Here is a 7,859-nt window from a genome sequence, read left to right as displayed (position 1 = left end):
AGTGAAAAGTGAAAGTGAAGTCGCTCAGTCATGTCCGACTCTAGCGACCCCATGGACTGCAGCCCAGCAGGCTCCTCCATCCATGGGATTTTCCAGGCAAGAGTACTGGAGTGGGATGCCATTGCCTTCTCCGGTTACTGTCTGTGTGTCTGTGTTAATTATCTCAAGAGCTATTTCAATTACTTACATTTTTTTTGACAATAAACACTGTACCTCCAGCAAGACCTCCAAAAACTCTTGACAAGTTACTTTAATGCCCTTAATTAAAGCTCTATTGGACCAGAAACGAATTAAATAACTGTTGAGAGAAGATAATAAATAAATGGTTAATTTTATTTAATTATCCGTGTTAATTCTTCATTCCCTAGGAAATGTGAATTTCTAGGTTATCCCTTAATTTTTTTTTTTTCCATACTGAGAACAACATGCTAAACTTAATATCAGTCTTTCTCCTCAGTTAAATATATAGCTATTCACTATCAAGAAATAACTGTGAGGGGAAAAAGGAAGCTGAGTGAATTTAGATAGCTTATTAAACACAAATCAAATAAAAATTTACCTAGGATGTCTTTTTTCTTCTGCCTTTATCTCCCGCTGCATTTCTTGTGTCTACTATTCCTCTGTACTTTTAAATACCACTTTACTTAACAACAGTTCTAATGCCTTTCTTTAAGAAAAAACATCAACATTCTACAGCTAAAATGTCCCTCAGGACTCATCCAAAACTTTACCACTGAATTAATAATGACAAACCAATTTAAAAGCTCTATTATTTCAGTTGCAACAATATTTTGGCCCTATATTTTTTTCCTTTGGCAAATAACAAATCAACCATGCTCTCATCTTTGGATCTGAAAGGCTTTGAGCTTCTGTTTGATTTTTTTTTTTACAATTCCACCTGTGACAGGCAGAGTTGATGATGGCAGTAAGCAAATATTGAACTTCTTTTCAAGTGTCTCCTTCCCAAAGGACTTTTTTTTTTTTTAATAAAATTTAGCAATCTGTAAAGTTTGTCCTTTGAAGACTTCCTCCTTTGGAAGAGTGCACCAGTGAAATTTAGGAAGGAATTAAGTCTTCCCTTAAGGAAGCAAGTCATTCTATTGCCAACAAAGCTAGAGATATCACTTTTGTGACTAAGCCACAGGAAAATTAAAATTGCCCTTACCAATCTGAGGATTATCAGGTGCAAGAAAAACCCACTTTATCCATTTTTTAAAATAGGCATACAATCATATAGGGTAAAGATGATTTCTCGGGTCCAAGGAAAAATTTCATTTACATGGCACTCATCAAAAGGTGAGTTTTCAAAGTTAGTTAATCAGGAATCATGCTTAATACAAAATTTTATTAGCAGTGAAACATTATTATATATTTGGCAGTACTATTAAGAGGATAATTTGGCGACCTCTTCACTGAAAATGGCTCTCATGAAAACCTCATAAGATTTTTATGCATATTCAAATTTCATTTATATGCAAAGAATTACTCTAGAGAAATATATCATTAACTTTTCAGTGTTGGAGGAGACAATGCTGTAAGTCAATAAAATCTAGCCATGGCAGGCAGAGTTTAAGGAAGAAAGGTAAAATACAGTAGAAGTCCATTTTGTTAGAACCACTGTTTACCTATCTAGAATCCATTCTCCCCTTCATTCTGACGGATGTTGTAGAGGCAATTTGCCAACTAAAATCAATATTTTTCAGCCTGCCTTGCAGCAATGATGGTGACACATTTCTGGACAATAATATATAAGCCGTACTCTGCCAGAGGCTTCTAGAAATGCTTTGTATTACTGAGATAAGCAATTTTTTGTTCCTTCCTTTTTATGCTTGTAATGTGGTCTGGACCTGAAGCAGCTATCCCCGGTGGCACTAGTAGTAAAGAATCTGACTGCCAACGCAGGATATGCAAGGGACGCAAAGTTTGATCCCTGGGTTGGGAAGATTCCCCTCAGAGTAGAAAATGGCAACCCATTCCAGTGTTCTTGCCTAGAAAATTCCATTGACAAAGGAGCCTGGCTGGCTACAGTCCATGGGGTCGCAAAGAGTCGGGTATGACTGAACATGTGCACTCACACACACGTCGTGGAAGCAAAAGTACAAGGGCCACACACCCAAGATGATGGGGCATAAAAATATAGGATGACTGAGACGTGCATGAGTGATCTCAAGGGGCTGCTACCTCAGACAACATTAGCCTCAATACTTCTTATATTATACAAAAAATTCATCCCTTTTTGGCTAAGCCACTAGCATCTGGTCCCATGACTTCATGGCAAACGGAAGGGGGAAAAGTAGAATCAGTGACAGATTTTACTTTCTTGGGTTCCAAAATCACTGCAGACAGTGACCACAGCCAGGAAATTAAAGGATGCTTGTTCCTTGGAAGGAAAGTTATGACAAATCTAGAAAGCATATTAAAAAGCAGAGACATGACTTTGCTGACAAAGATCCATATAGTCAAAGCTACAGCTTTTCCAGTAGTCAGGTACAGATGTGAGAGTTGGACCATAAAGAAGGCTGAGTGCTGAAAATTTGATGGTTTTGAACTGCATTACTGGAGAAGCTTCTTGAGAGTCCCTCGGACAGCAAGGAGATCAAACCAGTCAATCCCAAAGGAAATCAACCCTGAATATTCATTGGAAGGACTGATGCTGAAGCTCCAATATTCTGGCCACCTGATTCAAAGATCCAATTAACTGGAAAAGACCCTGATGATGGGAAAGAGTGAAGGTAAAACTAGAAGGGGGCAGCAGAGAATGAGATGGTTAGATAGCATGACCAACTCAATGGACATGAGTTTGAAAAACTCCAGGAGATAGTGAAGGATAGGGAAGCCTGAAGTGCTGTAGTCCATGGGGTCTCAACGAGTCAGACACAACCGAGAGACTGAACAAGAACAATGGTAGTCAGGTTTCTGTTACATCATGCCAAATGCAATCCCTAGTACACAATCATATATAATGTAACTACCAAAAAAATATTGTAACAAACTTCTTGAATGAGGATAGCTGTTTATTTGAGCATTTATCGTGATTCTTAAGTGATACCGATAGAAGAAAACTACACCTAAGAAAATTATGAGCTTCTGAAATGGTATTCTCCTCTGATTTCTGTACAGAATGTGAGAGAATCTATTATGCAATAAATAAAATAGGATAAGTGAATGTAAAATTTAAAATGTCACTCAGCCAATGTCTAAGACACATTTGCTACAGAGTCAAAGAAGAGACTTCCTGATGAAGCAACTTAAATGATCTTGGCTTACCTTCTTCCCCTTCTTTAATTATAAAGAATTTATTTTTATTTAATTATATTAATTATATTACTCCTTTAATTATATTACTCCTTCTCAACAAACACATGACAACCATCTGTATCTCAGAAGCTCTGAAAGTCTGTCCTAACATTAATAATACACGTGCTTCTCGAAAGTTCTAGGAATGGTCATAGTCGATGACAGCTCTAGAGAAAATTAGCTCAACTTTCCAAATAGTCAGATGGATCTGTTACGAGCTCTATTTCTCAGCTGGATTGGAATTGACAAATCTTAACTGCGTTTACAAACAACCTCCTTTAAGTCTTTTTTAAAACGTCCCTAATTCTGTCAGTTCTGCAAAGTCGATGCTTAGAAACTGTTTCACTTCATAAACAAAAACCTAACCATTTATAGGTAGGCACATCTCTTCTGAACCATTAAGTCAGCCTTACCCAAACTCAGAGATGCACATATTCATATAATCAATTAAAATATCAAATGAACTTAGGAACTATTTGAGTCATTTTATCTGTAAGTTCTTTGCTTTGAAGATTCTAAAAAAAGAAACAGCACAGTTTAAATGGAGGTCTCAGCCAACTATACAGGAATTTCTGTATTTGGAGACCTTTAAAGTTTTCTCAAATTGAGGTAAAGCGTAAGGCTTTACTAATACATTTTCTATTATTAATAATTATTAATAGTAATTGGAAGTGGGTTGCCCCTGAAGAGGGAAATTATTCTTGAATGAGTCATTTGCCATCAACTATGATAATTCTGGGGTTTTCCTGGTGGCTCAGAAGGTAAAAAATCTGCCTGCAATGCAGGAGACCCAGGTTCATTCCCTGGATTGGGAAGATCTCCTGGAGGAGAGCATGGCAACCCACTCCAGTATTCTTGCCTGGAGAATCCCATGGGCAGAGGAGCATAGAGTCACAAAGAGTCGGACATGACTGAAGGGACTTAGCACTCACACACCCATGGTAATTCTGAGGAAAAGAAGCAGCCAACACTCACCTTAATCAGGGGCATGTGTATATTGACTTGAAGGAGGAACTGGACAGTCCACCTCTGGGACCTTGTCATCAGTTGAAGACTTCTGGGAAGCACTTTTATGAGATATGGTTCTCATCATACTCTGTACCCATACTATAAACCCCACACCCAAACACTCTTGTCAATTTTACAACCTATTCTTTCCATGACCATTTGACCAACCTATTAGTTTCCGCCCTTGAATCACTGTAGATTTGTACCTCAAGCTCTCTTCCAACTTGAAGTAAATAACCAAAGGCACAACCCAAAACACTACCCATTTAAAGAACTTCTTTGACTATTTTCAGAACCAACCCTGCTAACCAACTGTGCAGATAACATGTAAAAACTAGTTCTTATTTTTCCTCAGCTATAGGTGGAAGGAAAAACAAAGACCTGGATACCAAGCTGCACAGATCTAGACACTCCTTTTCCAGCTCACTCTGAATGGGAATCAGAGAGAATTTCTTGAAAGTAGACACATGAAGTGGGAAGCTGAAGTGTCCAAAATATATGTGTATAAATGATATTTGTGACTAAATAATGCACCCAGAAGACATGAAAATAATTTTCTTTTCAAGAATCTATTACTTAGTATTCTGTGTAAAAAACATTTTTGTGTAGACTATGAAAAAGAAAATTTCAGCCTTGTTTCTGAATTAGTTTGGAATACAAGCCAGTGAAGTCAATTAGATTTTATAAAACTGTAGAGCTGAAATTATCCTTCACTGTGTTCTAAGTGCTACAGTGTTGAAGAGGGTAAGGGGGGATGATGAAGAGCAACCTGGTCCAGTATTTAATCCTTTTTTGGCAAAGGTCCAACCACAGAGCAGAGATTAAAAGTAACATTTAGAAATCTGGGAATCAAACTTCACCAGTACAATGCCACAACAATCTGCTATAACCAAGCCCTAGCAGCAATTACCTTTGTAGAGAGATCACTGAATTCCCCCTGGGAAACCTTGAAAAAGGAAACAGTGAAGTAGAGGATGAGAGTTATCCTCAAGATAGCATTTAAATGCCAAACAAAAGGGCATTTAAAAATTGTGGCTCTGGGAACTTGGGGCTCAGTGGTAAAGAATCCACCTCCCAATACCGGAAACACGGGTCAGATCCCTGACCCAGGAAGACCCCACATGCTACGGAGCAACCAGACCCATACGTCACAACAATTAAGCCTGTGCCCTAGAGCCCAGGAGCTGCAACTACTGAAGCCCGCACTCCCTAGAGCCCATGCCCCACAGCGAGAGAAGCCACAGCAGTGAGAAGCCTGCACACCACAGCAAGAGAGCAGCCCCTGTTTGCCACAACTAGAGAAAAGCCCGCACAACAGAGAAGACCCAGCATAGCCAAAATTAATTAATTAATTAATTATTTTAAAATAAAAAATAAACCGTGGTACTGGAAAGCAAGTCCCTTGTTGAGGGGGAAAGCAAGTTCACAAAATGCAGTATTTAATGTGAACCCATTTATTTACAAATATATAATACCTAGGAATAGGTATAATATATCTATATAACACACAGAAGAAAAGTCTGAAAATAAATACAAAATAATGCTTTGAGAAGAGCTTGATTCTCTTTTCCGTCTTTCTGATTATCTTTAATTTCAAAGATTTATGATATATAAATATAGATAGAACTTTTGAAATTTTCAAAGTTGCGTTTAAACAATTACGGATAGGCTGATGAACTGGCACACGGACATAAAGGCTTGCACCGTGCACAGCTCTAGTAACACACAGCATTATACCTATCAACGCTTATCATCACTTCTCCTCAGTAAACTCTGAGCAACTTGAGGTCAGGTAGAGGGGTCAGATACTTCTGGGTACCCAATTCTAAATAAAGAAGTGTATGTCTTTAATAACATGGAAGTAGTAATCAAGCTTAATTCTTATAACAACTCCATAATTGTCACTCTCCCCGATTTTACAGGTGAGAAATTGAAGCTTAAAGATATTAGGTAGTACAGTTCATGTTCTTCAGTTAAGAGCACAAGATTCAGATGCACATCTGTCTGATCCCAAACTCATCTTGGTGTTACAATTTCAAACCTGTTAAACGGAAGAGATAAAGGGAAAGGTGTAAGCCAGCTAGACCTGGAAGTTTAAAGTTACTAATATAAAGCAAATAAAAAGAAGATAATATAAAATACACAATAAGCAAGGGTTTAAAATATGTATAAAAAATATGCATCTTAGGAGCAAGAATGTTCTCCCTGGCTGATATATCCAGGTGGGAACTGAATTATTACCACTAAAGAGAACCGTCATAGAGACTGCTGCCTTAAGGGCAGATACTTTTAGGTAATATCCAGGCTTATTCATCTTGGTTCCCCTGTATTTTATTAAGGTTAGTATCTCAATTTTTTAATGACGGTCCCAGGTGATTTTTTAGGGATAGAAACCTTTCTTTCATCTTACGTCCTTTCATTTGGCAGCAATGCACCCCAGTGGTGCATGAAAGAAATAGCAATCAGAGGAGATTCATGATGATTCTAATGAATCACAAGAGACAGGCCCTTTGTTTCAATGCATTAGCAAAAATCATGGATGTAAAGCAGTCCCCCAGGTTTTCTGAAGTTTCTTAATAATTCAAAGTTATTCCATTAGTGTTATCTCTGGGGCATTATGCCTGAATTTTATGATAGCTTTAATCAAAAAAAATAGACTCATACGTAAATGCTGGGATATACTCAGAAAGTAGGTCAGGCTAAGGTTATCCAAAAGCAGAGAGGAAGTAGTTGATTTTCTCTTTGGGACTTAGAATAAATTTTCTAATACCAGTTACCCTATTACTCAAGAACGTGGCTATGAATTAAAGAGCTCTAACAATATTGCAATTTACAGCTTCCTACTATCTAAGCAGATAATCCTAAATATGCTCTGACTTTTTTTTTTCGTCTTTGACCAACATGTCTTGGCTGACGATAGAATCTGATTTTCATTGGAAGTTGGCTCTTCTTTTCTGGATGAGGGATTGTGAAAGACGTTGTATTATGCCCATTTTACAGATGAGAAATCCAAGACAAGGAGATTTCATAATTTGTGCAAGGGTATACAAATAATGTTCAAACTACCGCAGAACTGCACTCATCTCACAGGCTAGCAAAGTAATGCTCAAAATTCTCCAAGCCAGGCTTCAGCAGTACGTGAACCATGAACTTCCAGATGTTCAAGCCGGATTTAGAAGACAGAGGAATCAGAGATCAAATTGCCAACATCCTCTGGATCATTGAAAAAGTGAAGAGTTCCAGAAAAACATCTACTTCACTTTATTGACTACGCCAAAGCCTTTGACTGTGTGGATCACAACAAACTGTGGAAAATTCTTAAAGAGATGGGAATACCAGACCACCTGACCCGCCTCTTAAGAAATCTGTATGCAGGTCAAGAAGCAAAAGTTAGAACTGGACATAGAACAATGGATCGGTTCCAAATTGGGAAAGGAATATGTCAAGGCTATATATTGTCACCCTGCTTATTTAACTTATATACAGAGTACCTCATGTGAAATGCCAGGCTGGACGAAGCACAAGCTGGAATCAAAATTGCCAGGAGAAATATC

The sequence above is a fragment of the Bison bison genome, unplaced genomic scaffold (genome assembly GCF_000754665.1).
Source record: "Bison bison bison isolate TAMUID 2011002044 unplaced genomic scaffold, Bison_UMD1.0 scf7180017864487, whole genome shotgun sequence".
Classification (NCBI taxonomy): domain Eukaryota; kingdom Metazoa; phylum Chordata; class Mammalia; order Artiodactyla; family Bovidae; genus Bison; species Bison bison.
Note: the sequence above shows the minus strand (reverse complement) of the source record.